Here is a 16640-nt window from a genome sequence, read left to right as displayed (position 1 = left end):
GGTTAATACAATTCTAGCATGAATAATAAACATTTATCATGCAATAAGGAAATAAATAATAACTTTATTATTGCCTCTAGGGCATATTTCCTTCAGTCTCCCACTTGCACTAGAGTCAATAATCTAGTTCACATCGCCATGTGATTTAACATCAATATTCATATCTGTATAAGATTAACACCCATAGTTCACATCGTCATGTGACCAACACCCAAAGGGTTTACTAGAGTCAATAATCTAGTTTACATCGCTTATGTGATTAACACCCAAAGGTTACTAAGGTGTGATCATGTTTTGCTCGTGAGAGAAGCTTAGTCAACGGGTCTGTCACATTTAGAGCCGTATGTATTTTGCAAATATTCTATGTCTACAATGCTCTGCATGGAGCTACTCTAGCTAATTGCTCCCACTTTCAATATGTATCCAGATTGAGACTTAGAGTCATCTGGATTGGTGTAAAAGCTTGCATCATTGTAACTTTTACGACGGGCTCTTTTATTACCTCCATAATCGAGAAACATCTCCTTAGTCCTCACTAAGGATATTCTTGACCGCTGTTCAGTGATCTACTATTAGATCAAAATTGTATTCCTTTGTCAAACTCAGAGCAAGGTATACAATATGTCTGATTCACAACATAGCATACTTTATAGAACCTATGACTGAGGCATAGGGAATGACTTTTCATTCTCTTTCTATTTTCTGCAATGGTCGGGTCTTGAGTCATACTCAGCTTCACACCTTGTAACACAGGCAAGAACTCCTTCTTTGACTGTTCCATTTTGAACTATTTCAAAAATTTATCAAGGTATGTACTCATTGAAAAAATCTTATCAAGCGGCTTGATCTATCTATATAGATCTTGATGCTCAATGTGTAAGCAGCTTCACCGAGGTCTTGCTTTGAAAAACTCTTATTCAACTATCCTTTCATGCTATCCAGAATTTCCATATCATTTCCAATTAACAATATGTCATCCACATATAATATTAGAAATGCTACAGAGCTCCCACTCACTTTCTTGTAAATACAGGCTTCTTCAAAAGTCTGTATAAAACCATATGCTTTGATCAACTCATCAAAGCGTATATTCCAACTCCGAGATGCTTGCACCAGTCCATAGATGGATCGCTGGAGCTTGCACAATTTGTTAGCACCTTTAGGATTGACAAAACCTTCTGGTTGCATCATATACAACTCTCATCGTAGTTTTGTTTATCCATTTGCCAGATTTCATAAAATGCGGCAATTGCTAACATGATTCAGATAGACTTAAGCATAGATACGAGTGAAAAATTCTCATCGTAGTCAACTCCTTGAACTTGTCGAAAACCTTTTGCGACAATTCTAGCTTTGTAGATAGTAACACTATCAGCGTCCGTCTTCCTCTTGAAGATCCATTTAATCTCAATGTCTCGCCGATCATTGGGCAAGTCAATCAAAGTCCATACTTTGTTTTCATACATGGATCTTATCTCAGATCTCATGGCCTCAAGCCATTTTGCGGAATCTGGGCTCACCATCGCTTCTTCATAGTTCGTAGGTTCATCATGGTCTAGTAACACGACTTCCAGAACAGGATTACCGTACCACTCTGGTGCGGACCGTACTCTGGAAGACCTACGAGGTTCTGTAGTAACTTGATCAGAAGTTTCATGATCATCATCATTAGCTTCCTCACTAATTGGTGTAGGTATCACTGGAACTGATTTCAGTGATGAACTTTTTTCCAATTCGGGAGAAGGTACAGTTACCTCATCAAGTTCTACTTTCCTCCCACTCACTTCTTTCGAGAGAAACTTCTTCTCTAGAAAGGATCCATTTTAGCAACGAATAACTTGCCTTTGGAAATGTGATAGAAGGTGTACCCAATAGTTACCTTTGGGTATTCTATGAAGACGCACTTCTCCGATTTGGGTTCGAGCTTATCAGGTTGAAAACCTTTTTCATATAAGCATCGCAACTCCAAACTTTAAGAAACGACAGCTTAGGTTTACTGCTAAACCATAGTTCATACGGTGTCGTCTCAACGGATTTATATGGTGCCCTTTTAACGTGAATGCAGCTGTCTCTAATGCATAACCCCAAAACAATAGTGGTAAATTAGTAAGAGACATCATAGATCGCACCATATCCAATAATGTGCGGTTATGACGTTCGGATACACCATAACATTGTGGTGTTCCAGGTGGCGTGAGCTGTGAAACTATTTCACATTGTTTTAATTGAAGACCAAACTCGTAACTCAAATATTCGTCTCCGCGATCAGATCGCAGAAACTTTATTTTCTTGTTACGATGATTTTTCCACTTCACTCTGAAATTCTTTGAACCTTTCAACTATTTCAGACTTATGTTTCATCAAGTAGATATACCCATATTTGCTGAAATCATCTTGTGAAGGTCAGAAAATAACGATACTTGTCACGAGCATCAATACTCATTGGATCGCATACATCGGTATGTATTATTTCCAACAAGTTAGTAGCTCGTTCCATTGTTCTGGAGAACGGAGTTTTAGTCATCTTGCCCAAAAGGCACAGTTCGCAAGCATCAAATGATTCATAACCAAGTGATTCCAAAAAATCCATCTTTATGGAGTTTCTTCATGCGCTTTACAACGATATGACCCAAACGGCAGTGCCACAAATAAGTTGCACTATCATTATTAACTTTGCATCTTTTGTTATCAATATTATGAATATGTGTATCACTACGATCGAGATCCAACAAACTATTTTCATTGGGTGTATGACCATTGAAGGCTTTATTCATGTAAACAGAACAACAATTATTCTCTGACTTTAAATGAATAACCGTATTGCAATAAACATGATCAAATCATATTCATGCTCAACGCAAACACCAAATAACATTTATTTAGGTTTAACACTAATCCCGAGAGTATAGAGAGTGTGCGATGATGATCATATCAATCTTGGAAGTACTTCCAACACTCATCGTCACTTCCCCTTCAACTAGTCTCTGTTTATTCTGTAACTCCTTTTTCGAATTACTAATCTTAGCAACCGAACAAGTATCAAATACTCAAGGGTTACTATAAACACTAGTAAGGCACACATCAATAACCTGTATATCAAATATACCCTTGTTCACTTTGCCATCCTTCTTATCCACCAAATATTCAAGGCATTTCCGCTTCTAGTGACCATTTCTTTTGCAGTGTAAGTACTCAGTTTCAGGCTTTGGTCCAGCTTTGGGCTTCTTCGTGGGAGTGACAACTTGCTTGTCATTCTACTTGAAGTTCCCTTTCTTTCCCTTTGCCCTTTTCTTGAAACTAGTGATCTTGTCAACCATCAACTCTTGATGCTCTTTCTTGATTTCTACCTTCGTCGAGTTTAACATCACGAAGAGCTCAGGAATCGTTCTTGTCACCCCTTGCATACTATAGTTCATCACGAAGTTCTAATAACTTAGTGATGGTGACTAGAGAATTCTGTCAATCACTATCTTATCTACAAGATTAACTCCCACTTGATTCAAGCGATTGAAGTACCCAGACAATCTGAGCACATGCTCACTAGTTGAGCGATTCTCCTCCATCCTTTAGCTATAGAACTTGTTGGAGACTTCATATCTCTCAACTCGGGTATTTGCTTGAAATATTAACTTCAACTCTTGGAACATCTCATTTGGTCCATGACGTTAAAAAACGTCTTTGAAGTCCCGATTCTAAGCCGTTAAGCATGGTGCACTAAACTATCAAGTAGTCATCATATTGAGCTAGCCAGACGTTCATAATGTCTGCATCTGCTCCTGCAATAGGTCTGTCACCTAGCGGTGCATTAAAGACATAATTCTTCTGTGCAGCAATGAGGATAAACCTCAGATCACGGATCCAATCCGCATCATTGCTACTAACATTTTTCAACACATAGTTTTCTCTAGGAACATATCAAAATAAACATGTGAAAGCAACAACGCGAGCTATCGATCTACAACATAATTTGCAAAATACTACCAGGACTAAGTTCATGATAAATTTAAGTTCAATTAATCATATTACTAAAGAACTCCCACTTAGACAGACATCTCTCTAGTCATCTAAGTGATCACGTGATCCAAATCAACTAAACCATGTCCGATCATCACGTGAGATGGAGTAGTTTCAATGGTGAACATCACTATGTTGATCATATCTACCATATGATTCACGCTCGACCTTTCGGTCTCCGTGTTACGAGGCCATATTTGTATATGCTAGGCTCGTCATGTTTAACCTTAGTATTCCGCGTGTGCAACTATTTTGCACCCGTTGTATTTGAACGTAGAGCCTATCACACCCGATCATCACGTGGTGTCTCAGCACGAAGAACTTTCGCAACGGTGCATACTCAGGGAGAACACTTCTTGATAATTAGTGAGAGATCATCTTAAAATGCTACTGTCAAACAAAACAGAATAAGATGTATAATAGATAAACATCATATGCAATCAAAATATGTGACATGATATGGCCATGATCATCTTGCGCCTTTGATCTCCATCTCCAAAGTACTGTCATGATCTCTATCGTCACCGGCACGACACCATGATCTTCATCATCTTGATCTATATCAATGTGTCGTCACATGGTCATCTCGCCAACTATTGCTCTTGCAACTATTGCAATCGCATAGCGATAAAGTAAAGCAATTATTTGATACTTGCATCTTATGCAACAAAGAGACAACCATAGGGCTTCTGCCAGTTGCCGATAACTTCAACAAAACATGATCATCTCATACAACAACTTATATCTCATCATGTCTTAACCATATCACATCACAACATGCCCTGCAAAAACAAGCTAGACGTCCTCTACTTTGTTGTTGCAAGTTTTACGTGGCTGCTACGGGCTGAGCAAGAACCGTTCTTAACTACGCATCAAAACCACAACGATAGTTTGTCAAGTTAGTGCTGTTTTAACCTTCGCAAGGACCGGGCGTAGCCACACTTGGTTCAACTAAAGTTGGAGAAACAGACACCCGCTAGTCACCTGTGTGCAAAGCACGGCGGTAAAACCAGTCTCGCGTAAGCGTACGCGTAATGTCGGTCCGGGCCGCTTCATCCAACAATACCGCTGAACCAAAGTATGACATGCTGGTAAGCAGTATGACTTGTATCGCCCACAACTCACTTGTGTTCTACTCGTGCATATAACATCAACGCATAAAACCTAGGCTCGGATGCCACTATTGGGGAACGTAGTAATTTCAAAAAAATTCCTACGCACATGCAAGATCATGGTGATGGCATAGCAACGAGAGGGGAGAGTATTGTCCACGTACCCTCGTAGACCGTAAGCGGAAGCGTTATGACAACGCGGTTGATGTAGTCGTACGTCTTCACGATCCGACCGATCCAAGTACCGAACGTACGGCACCTCCGAGTTCAGCACACGTTCAGCTTGATGACGATCCCCGGGCTCCGATCTAGCAAAGCTTCGGGGATGAGTTCCGTCAGCACGACGGCGTGGTGACGATGATGATGTTCTTCCGGCGCAGGGCTTCGCCTAAACTCCGCGACGATATGACCAAGGTGGAATATGGTGGAGGGGGGCACCGCACACGGCTAAGGAACGATCCGTAGATCAACTTGTGTTGTTGTTCCTAGAGGTGCCCCCCTGCCCCCGTATATAAAGGAGCCAGGGGGAGGGGTTCGGCCGGCCAGGAGGGGGGCGCCAGGAGGAGTCCTCCTCCCACCGGGAGTAGGACTCCCCCCTTCCTTGTTGGAGTAGGAGAGAAGGAAAGAGGGGGAGAGGAGGAAGGAAAAGGGGGCTGCACCCCTTGTCCAATTCGGACCAGAGGGGGGCTACGCCCCTCCTTCCTTTCGGCCTCTCTCCTCTATTCCCGTATGGCCCAATAAGGCCCATATACTCCCCGGCGAATTCCCGTAACTCTCCGGTACTCCGAAAAATACCCGAATGACTCGGAACCTTTCCGAACTCCGAATATAGTCGTCCAATATATCGATTTTTACGTCTCGACCATTTCGAGACTCCTCTTCATGTCCCCGATCTCATCCGGGACTCCGAACTCCTTCGGTACATCAAAACTCATAAACTCATAATAAAACTGTCATCGAAACCTTAAGCGTGCGGACCCTACGGGTTCGAGAACTATGTAGACGTGACTGAAACACGTCTCCGGTCAATAACCAATAGCGGAACCTGGATGCCCATATTGGCTCCTACATATTCTACGAAGATCTTTATCGGTCAAACCGCATAACAACATACTTTGTTTCCTTTGTCATCGGTATGTTACTTGCCCGAGATTCGATCATCGGTATCCAATACCTAGTTCAATCTCGTTACTGGCAAGTCTCTTTACTCGTTACGTAATGCATCATTCCGTAACTAACTCATTAGCTACATTGCTTGCAAGGCTTATAGTGATGTGCATTACTGAGAGGGCCCAGAGATACCTCTCCGACAATCGGAGTGACAAAACCTAATCTCGAAATACGCCAACCCAACATGTACCTTTGGAGACACCTGTAGTACTCCTTTATAATCACCCAGTTACGTTGTGACGTTTGGTAGCACCCAAAGTGTTCCTCTGGTAAACGGGAGTTGCATAATCTCATAGTTACAGGAACATGTATAAGTCATGAAGAAAGCAATAGCAACATACTTAACGATCAAGTGCTAAGCTAATGGAATGGGTCAAGTCAATCACATCATTCTCCTAATGACGTGATCCCGTTAATCAAATGACGACACATGTCTATGGTTAGGAAACTTAACCATCTTTGATTCACGAGCTAGTCAAGTAGAGGCATACTAGTGACACTATGTTTGTCTATGTATTCACACATGTATTATGTTTCCGGTTAATACAATTCTAGCATGAATAATAAACATTTATCATGCAATAAGGAAATAAATAATAACTTTATTATTGCCTCTAGGGCATATTTCCTTCAAGTAGTCCCGTGCCCGGACATGCTATCCGCACATTTATCATAAACTTGCCCTTTTAAAGAGCTGTCCCTTGAACAGGAATGGATAGCAAAAGCAAAACTGATAAGGTGTCCGGCCCCCCTCCCTGAGACCACGCCGGATCCTGTGTTAACCAAGATGCTGGCGGCTGCGCCTTTTGAAGAAGGCAAAGGGGGGAACAGGAAAGCTACTGCCTCTGCTAAGGAGGCTCTCAAGAAAGGGGGGATCGAGAATCCCTCCCTCCCGGGGGAGAAGAGGACAGCTTCTGAAGATTCGGAGGCCAAGGCCTCAAAGCGGGGGAAGAAATCTTCACCAGAGGGTCCTGCGCTGGGAGAAGCCCGGCCGCACTATTTCCCCAAGGAAATCAGCCCTCTAGCAAGCCGTAAGTAGAAAGGGGAGTTTTGTAATAAGGAACTTCTTTGTTTTTATTTCTGAAGATAAACGAAGTTTTTACCTTGTAGTTCGGATCTCAGCCCTTCTCAGCAAAGCTCATCTTCGGGGGATCTTCGTCCGGAGATGATGGAGAGTGAAACGCCTCCATCTGCCGCACTGTCAGGCGGGGCGGACGACCCGGAGGTGTCGTCCGGGAGGGTTTCCCCGAGTCCGGCGGGGCCGGAAGGTTCGGCACCAACTGGTGTACGGTCGGAGGAGCTGAAGGATCTGCTCGGGCGAGCGTCTATCTCAGAAGATCACCGTACATTAATGGGTACGGTGATTGAAAGGATTTGATCCGCTGAGAGCGGGTTGCACGAGGCCGTCAGAAGTTTACTGACGGGGTTTGAGGTACGCAAAAAAATGATATACCTTCTAACAGTTTTGCACATAAAATGTGCCCTGTATAGATAGTAGCCCCTGAGACTCGGTACGTTGTAAAAAAGCGACGGCGTGCCGAGGATCATAATCTCAGTTATAAGATGTCACCCTTCCTATTCAGGTGGCGGGGCGTTCGGTGGCTAGCCGGACTGATAAATTTGCCGAACTTAAGCGGCAACTTGACGTTGCGGATGCGGACATCGCACTGGTCAATAAGCGACTTGACGAGTCGCAAGGTATGTGGCTTCTCCACGGACACCTGGTAAGGGAGCTTGACGCCCGTGCCTTACTATGTGTATGCTTAATGCAGATGGTGCCGCTGCTATGGAGGACCTTCGGGCAGAGCTCGCCCGAGCCAAGGAGCAAGCCAGAAAAAGTAATGCGGCTGCCTTGAAGGTGGCCGAAGAGCTAAAAGCCGAATAGGCTGCTCACTGCCGAAGCAGGGAGGAAATGGCCGAGATGGCCGTGAAGCTGAAGGATGCTACCGACCGCTACGAGTTTCTTAAAGGGGAACGCCGAGCGGAGCAAGAGGACCTGAAGAAGGCCACCGCCGAAGCCAAGGATGCCCGCTCCGCGATGAGAGCTATAAAGGAGGAGCTACGTCAGGCCGGGGATATTGCGGCTCGAAAGCCCTTTCTGCTGCGTAGGAAGTTCACGGATCCGAAGTATGCTCAGTTGGGCCAGTTGTGGGGTGCGGAGGATGCTTATCTGAATTTGGCGGCGAGTGCTGCAGACGCAGTCGCACACTTCCAAGGCCTAAAGGATCACGGAATGGAAGAGCTTTTTTGGGCGCAATTCCATAGTCCGGAGCGTCCACTTCCATTAACCGATCGGTTAGCCGAGTGGGCTGAGCTGAATAGGTTGTCCGGACTTGCCATGAAGGATGTCGTGGCTCATTTGTGGCCGAAGAGGCCCGATTCGAAGAGTTATTTTGGCTTGGTGCAGCAGTTCCTTGATGCGGTGCTGCATATCGAGGCGATGAAGCGGTCGGCATGCATAGAGGGTGCACGGATGGCTCTCGCCCGTGTCAAAACATACTGGGCAGAGATGGAGGCCACCGATGTTGCATCCTAGGATTCGGACAGAAGCCGATTACCAGCCGAGCACTATTTTGAGGAAGTCCTGCAGGGCGCTCGTTTAATAGAGACGCAGTGCTCGAAGGATGTTATGTTCAAATGACATGTATGATTTGTGAAACCATGTTTTGAATATAATATAAGGGCTTTTTATACTTGTGCTTTCAAGTATTGAAACGCCTCATGTGTCGCTGTTAACGTATATGTGTATATAACCTGAAAGATGGCAGTCTTCGGCTTCAGCCCCCATGCACATAGTGCGGGGGTGTTTGCAAAAAAGCGCATTTTCACACTTAATCCAACATCTTGGTCCTGTGAAGGAGGTGATAGCTTAGCAAACTAGGCAACCGGACTATAATGCTTTATCACTTTCACTTAGTCGTAGGAGTTGGATGGTGGGGCTACTATATAGCCCCTAGGGCCACTGCGCTCTCTGAATTTCGGGGCGCATATGTGCCTGACCGGGAAACAGTCCTTCATTAAAGCGGAGGAATTCTAAACATTCAGGTGGTCGATCGAGTGGTTGACCAGTCTCTCGCTATATCATGACAGTCAGTTTTCGGCTTTCTCTACTGAGGTGCTCGCCTGGACGAACGGGGGCACAATCGCAGTAGTTCTCCTGGTGCCACGTTAGCCGATAGAGCGGAACGTAAGGCAGCAAAACACAGGAGCCGGGCAAACCCAACATTTGACCAAAGACATGATTCGGAGCTGATGCATATAAGGCCTAACACGAGATGCCGAACACTCCCTAAGGTATTCGGTTTTTATGAAAACGGGCAGAACAATGCCCTAAGCCCCTAGTGTCCAGGTACTCGCAAAAATTTCGGACGCGGCCGATGCCAAAACGCCAGCCTCCTCCTCGGTTATAGTGAGAAACCGGGGGATGTGTATCAACAAGAGACAGTAAGAAAGGTTTACGCAGGGTCTTAATCTGAAAAGAATCCTTGCAACGGGTCCCTACTGCACGTCTGCGCATGTGTCTCCGTTGTGTCGTATCCTGGATGGGTGTAGCACGGTGTTCATCTGTAAAAGAGAAGATCTTTAGCTTGAAAAAGAGATTGTGCGAAAAATATATAAACAGAGTATAAGTCAAAAAACGAATAAAATTGAGCTTTATTGTCTCTTATTCACTACTAGGGAAAAGCCTAGCAGCAGCGCGGGTTTTGGGCCTATTAGTAGCGCGGGGCCGGCGCTACTAATAAGGCGCTACAGCTAACGTATAGCAGTAGCGCGGGTGCGACCCGCGCTACTACTATGTCCTTTAGCAGTAGCGCGGGTGCCAACCCGCGCTATTACTAATCTCTGATTTTTTTGAATTTTTTCGAAAAAAAATCGATTTTTTCCCTAATTTTCAAATTTCTGAATTATTTTAACCTCAAATCTCTAATCACCCCTCATCGCTGCTCAATTTAATCTCTAATCACCCCTCATCATTCCAAATCATCTAACTTCCCGGACGGTCACCCATCCTCTCACTACTCCAGCCTGAGCACGCTTAACTTCCGGGTTCTATTCTCCCTCGTTTCCAAGTCTGCACTTGTTGTTTTCCTGAGAATAGTAAGATGTCAATCCTATTAACCTCAGGAATTTAGCTTGAGCATGAAGTCACACATTTCACTGTTTGAGTTTGAAACTATTGTTCTAAAAAATTTGTAACACTAATATTTCTTGAATAATTAGTTTTACCACAGTTTGACCACAGGTTGACCAGATTTGACCACAGTTTGACCATAGTTTGATCAGATTTGACAAAAATTCAAAAAAACTAAAATAATTATTTAGTAACACTAATATTCTTGAATAATTAGTTTGACCATAGTTTGACCAGATTTAACAAAAATTTTAAAAAAAACTGATTTTTTTTGAATTTTTTTGCCTCCACATCTTAAAAGCCCCGTAACTTTTTTCTGTTAGGTTTTTGAGGATTTTAAAAATGTTTAACGGGGTTAGTATGCAAAAGTTATGCCCATTTTTACAAATTTTCGAGAGATTTTGCAAATAAAGTCGAAATTCATATTTGCAAATTTTCCCAACAACTAGACCACATATCACATGGGAAACTTATTTTCTTTTATTTTTTTTGACATTTTCATCATTTTATTTTATTTTATTTTAAACTGAAAAGGCGATCCACGGTGGGGGGGGGGTAGAGTTTGAAAATGGGACCTTTAGTAGGAGCGCGGGTTTTTAACCCTCGCTGCTGCTATGGCACCACTTAGTAGTAGCGAGGGCTAAAAACCAGCGCTACTGCTATCTCCCTTAGTAGTAGCGAGGGTTAAAAACCGGCGCTACTACTATGGCATGTCCCGGGGGGCACGGTAGAGACCGCTTAGTAGTAGCGAGGGTTAAAAACCCGTGCTACTGCTATCTACTTAGTAGTAGCGAGGTTTAAAAACCCGCGCTACTAGTAAGTAGCAGTAGCGAGGGTTTTTAACCCTCGCTGCTAGTAAGATTCTGTGTATAGGCTTTTCCCTAGTAGTGATTGTACATGCGTGCAGCCCCTTGTAAGGGGGGACGCGACTAGTAAGCCCCTTGTTTATTTGTGCCGGACTCGTCTAACCGTGTCCGGGATCTGAATGACCTGTTTGGGTGCTTTGATTGGCAGAGCCGGATTAATGTGTGGCTGTCAAGGCAGTCTCACTTTCTTCCGTGTTCAAGGAACACTCGAAGTTTCCCTTTAAGGAGATTATGCCGCGTGGACCGGGCATTTTAAGTGTAAGAGATGCATAATGCAGTATTGCGTTAAAGCGGGCAAAAGCTTCGCGTCCCAATAGTGCTTGATAGCTACTTTTAAATGGGGCGATGTGGAGGACTAACTTTTTGCGACGGGAGTTGTCGGATGAGCCGAACACAACTTCTAGTGGTAGAGAGCCCGTACAATGGGCATATGGGCCTGGCATCACTCCTTTAAAGGAAGTGTTGCTATGGCATATTTTGGTTGGGTCTATCCCCATTCTGCGGATTGTATCCTGATATAGTAGGTTTAGATCACTGCCGCCGTCCATTAGGACTTGTGTAAATTGTAGTCCGTCGATTATAGGATCTAATATCAGGGCAGTCCATCCTGCGTTCCGGATACTTCTGGAGTAATCTTGATGGTCGAAAGTGATTGGTTTTGACATCCAGTGTCGGGGCTCCGCTGGGGTGGACCGTGCGGCGCGCATTTTAATGGGCGTCGCTCTATTTTTGCATATTGTCACATGAAGTGAGTTTACTGTTTTGACCTCTTGTGGGAAATTCCTTTGTTTGTCGGTGCTCTGCTTGTGGATTTTGTCATCGTCCTCACTTGGTGTTTCGAGCCCCTTGTGTTCGGCATTAAGTCGGCCGGACTGTTTGAAGACCCAACAATCTCTATGGGTGTGGTTTGCAGGCTTCCCGGAGGTGCTGTGGATTTGGCATATTTTGTCCAAGATTTTGTTTAGGTTGGATAGCTCGTCGCTGTTGTCCTTGAGAGGCAATGTTTTGTTGTTCTGCCGAGAGCTTTTGAATCCGGCATTGACTGCCGTGCTCTTTGGGCCATTTCCCTTAGTCCGGCGCTGGTCCTTTCTGCGTCGTGGTTTCCCATTTCCATCCCTGACCTCGGATGTACTTGGGTCGCTGGTGCTGCATCTTGCCAGCCAGCTATCCTCTCCCGCGCAAAAGTGGGTCATGAGGCTTGTTAGTGCGGCCATTGTCCTTGGCTTTTCCTGGCCGAGGTGTCTGGCGAGCCATTCGTCCCGGACGTTATGTTTGAAGGCTGCTAAGGCTTCGGCGTCCGGACAGTCGACTATCTGGTTCTTTTTGGTGAGGAACCTGTTCTAGAACTTGCGGGCTAACTCTCCGAACTGTTGAGTTATGTGACTTAAATCGTCTGCATCTAGAGGGCGGACGTAAGTCCCCTGAAAATTTGCCCGAAACGCGTCCTCGAGCTCTTCCCAACTTCCAATGGTATTTTCTGGGAGGCTTTTGAGCCAATGCCGAGCTGGCCCTTTGAGCTTGAGGGGTAAGTATTTTATGGCGTGGAGGTCATCTCCTCTAGCCATATGTATGTGCAGGATGTAATCCTCAATCCAGACTCTAGGGTCTGTTGTTCGGTCGTATGCCTCTATGTTTACGGGTTTGAATCCCGCTGGAAATTCATGATCCAGCACCTCATCGGTGAAACATAAGGGGTGTGCAGCGCCCCTGTATTTGGGTGTGCCATGATGTTCGAATACTCGACATGTTGTATTGCTTTCTGGGGCTTGCTTTCTTGGCCCATAGATGGACCTGACCGGGCCATCCTTTTTGTGAGGATCCTTATGTGGATCGCGTGTCGGCTTATGTGCGGCGCCGCTTGTCGCTCTTTGTTTGTCATGTGGTTGTCTATCCGACCGGGCGGCCTCTTTGTTCTTTGATTGTGGGGGCTCTACGGCCTCCTCGTCAAATTCGGGCAGTAGTTTGCGCTTCGGGTAGCTTTTTGCTTGGCGACTATCGCCATATTTGTCTGCGGCCTTGAGTACTTTGCTCCATCTCATTCTGAGTACGTCTTCCGCTGTTTTGAGCTTCCACTTCTACTTCTTCAGACTTCGTGCAGTGGCGACGAGCCTTTTTTGGAGGTTCTTCTGTTCCAATGATGTGTTCGGTGTGAGATCATCCGGACTGTTGTTTTCACCAGGGATGGATTGTTTATCCAATTTATCCTGTTTGGATGGTTGCTCGGGGGCATGTTCGTCGTCCGCCGGTTCGCCCTGCTCTATGGCTGGGTCCGTATGGGTGTTGTCGTTGTCGAGGCGGGACTTTGGGCGGCGCTTGCGTCGCCGTTTCGGCTGTTTTTCGAGGGAGTTATCCTTCGCAGCGTCCAGTTGTTCCTCGTTATTGCTTCTTTTAGGTGTGTCCACCATATAAACATCGTGAGTTGAGGTGGCCTTCCAGTGCCCTATAGGCGCTGGTTCTTGGTCTTCTCCGGCATCATCGTCCATACCATCGATATCTTCGGAATCGAAGTCTAGCATGTCGGTTAAGTCATCGACAGTAGCTACGAAGTGGGTGGTGGGTGGGCTTTGAATTTCTTCGTCGTCCGCATTGAAGGAAATATGCCCTAGAGGCAATAATAAAGTTATTATTTATTTCCTTATTTCATGATAAATGTTTATTATTCATGCTATAATTGTATTAACCGGAAACATAATACATGTGTGAATACATAGACAAACATAGTGTCACTAGTATGCCTCTACTTGACTAGCTCGTTTATCAAAGATGGTTATGTTTCCTAGCCATGGACAAAAGATTTGTCATTTGATTAACGGGATCACATCATTAGGAGAATGATGTGATTGACTTGACCCATTCCGTTAGCTTAGCACCTGATCGTTTAGTATGTTGCTATTGCTTTCTTCATGACTTATACATGTTCCTATGACTATGAGATTATGCAACTCCCGTTTGCCGGAGGAACACTTTGGGTGCTACCAAACGTCACAACGTAACTGGGTGATTATAAAGGAGCATTACAGGTGTCTCCAAAAGTAGATGTTGGGTTGGCGTATTTCGAGATTAGGATTTGTCACTCCGATTGTCGGAGAGGTATCTCTGGGCCCTCTCGGTAATGCACATCACATAAGCCTTGCAAGCACTGCAATTAATATGTTAGTTGTGAGATGATGTATTACGGAACGAGTAAAGAGACTTGCCAGTAACGAGATTGAACTAGGTATTGGATACCGACGATCGAATCTCGGGCAAGTAACATACCGATGACAAAGGGAACAACGTATGTTGTTATGCGGTCTGACCGATAAAGATCTTCATAGAATATGTAGGAGCTAATATGGGCATCCAGGTCCCGCTATTGGTTATTGACCGGAGACGTGTCTCGGTCATGTCTACATTGTTGTCGAACCCGTAGGGTCCGCACGCTTAAGGTTACGATGACAGTTATATTATGAGTTTACATGTTTTGATGAACCGAAGGAGTTCGGAGTCCCGGATGAGATCGGGGACATGACGAGGAGTCTCGAAATGGTCGAGACGTAAAGATTCATATATTGGATGATATGGTTAGGCCAAGGGGTCAAGCCCATGAGGCTTTAGATCGGTGCAAAAAGGAGTTTTGCGGAGGCCAGGGGGCCAAACGCCGGAGACCCTGGCGTCTGGCCCTGGGCCAGACGCCGAGGCCCATGGCGTCTGGGCCAGACGCCAAGGATTGTGGCATTTGGTCCTGGAGTCCGAGTGGGACTCTTGCCTTTCGGGCAAAACCGACTTTGAGGAGGCTTTTGCTCCAAGTTTCGACCCCGGGGCTCAACATATAAATAGAGGGGCAGGGCTAGCACCAAAGACACAACAAGTTGATCCACGTGATCTATTCCTTAGCCGTGTGCGGTGCCCCCTGCCACCATATACCTCAATAATACTGTAGCGGAGTTTAGGCGAAGCCCTGCTGCTGTAGTTCATCAAGATCGTCACCACGCCGTCGTGCTGACGGAACTCTTCCCCGACACTTTGCTGGATCGGAGTCCGGGGATCGTCATCGAGCTGAACGTGTGCTCGAACTCGGAGGTGCCGTAGTTTCGGTGCTTGATCGGTTGGATCGTGAAGACGTACGACTACTTCCTCTACGTCGTGTCATCGCTTCCGCAGTCGGTCTGCGTTGGGTACGTAGACAACACTCTCCCCTCGTTGCTATGCATCACATGATCTTGCGTGTGCGTAGGAAATTTTTTGAAATTACTACGTTCCCCAACAGTGGCATCCGGGCCTAGGTTATTTTTGTTGATGTTATATGCACGAGTAGAACACAAGTGAGTTGTGGACGATACAAGTCATACTGCCTACCAGCATGTCATACTTTGGTTCGGCGGTATTGTTGGACGAGACGACCCGGACCAACCTTACGCGTACGCTTACGCGAGACCGGTTCCCTCGACGTGCTTTGCACATAGATGGCTTGCGGGCGACTGTCTCTCCAACTTTAGTTGAACCGAGTATGGCTACGCCCGGTCCTTGAGAAGGTTAAAACGGAGTCTATTTGACAAACTATCGTTGTGGTTTTGATGCGTAGGTGAGATTGGTTCTTACTTAAGCCCGTAGCAGCCACGTAAAACATGCAACAACAAAGTAGAGGACGTCTAACTTGTTTTTGCAGGGCATGTTGTGATGTGATATGGTCAAGGCATGATGCTGAATTTTATTGTATGAGATGATCATGTTTTGTAACTGAGTTATCGGCAACTGGCAGGAGCCATATGGTTGTCGCTTTATTGTATGCAATGCAATCGCGATGTAATGCTTTACTTTATTACTAAATGGTAGTGATAGTCGTGGAAGCATAAGATTGGCGAGACGACAACGATGCTACGATGGAGATCAAGGTGTCGCGCGGGTGACGATGGTGATCATGACGGTGCTTCGGAGATGGAGATCACAAGCAAAAGATGATGATGACCATATCATATCACTTATATTGATTGCATGTGATGTTTATATTTTTATGCATCTTATCTTGCTTTGATTGACGGTAGCATTATAAGATGATCTCTCACTAAATTATCAAGAAGTGTTCTCCCTGAGTATGCACCGTTGCCAAAGTTCGTCGTGCCCAGACACCACGTGATGATCGGGTGTGATAAGCTCTACGTCCATCTACAACGGGTGCAAGCCAGTTTTGCACACGCAGAATACTCAGGTTAAACTTGACGAGCCTAGCATATGCAGATATGGCCTCGGAACACGGAGACCGAAAGGTCGAGCGTGAATCATATAGTAGATATGATCAACATAACGATGTTCACCATTGAAAACTACTCCATCTCACGTGATGATCGGTCATGGTTTAGTTGATTT

This window comes from Triticum dicoccoides, chromosome 6B (genome assembly GCF_002162155.2).
Source record: "Triticum dicoccoides isolate Atlit2015 ecotype Zavitan chromosome 6B, WEW_v2.0, whole genome shotgun sequence".
Classification (NCBI taxonomy): domain Eukaryota; kingdom Viridiplantae; phylum Streptophyta; class Magnoliopsida; order Poales; family Poaceae; genus Triticum; species Triticum dicoccoides.
The sequence above is the reverse complement of the archived record's forward strand: the minus strand, read 5'-3'. Positions refer to the sequence as shown.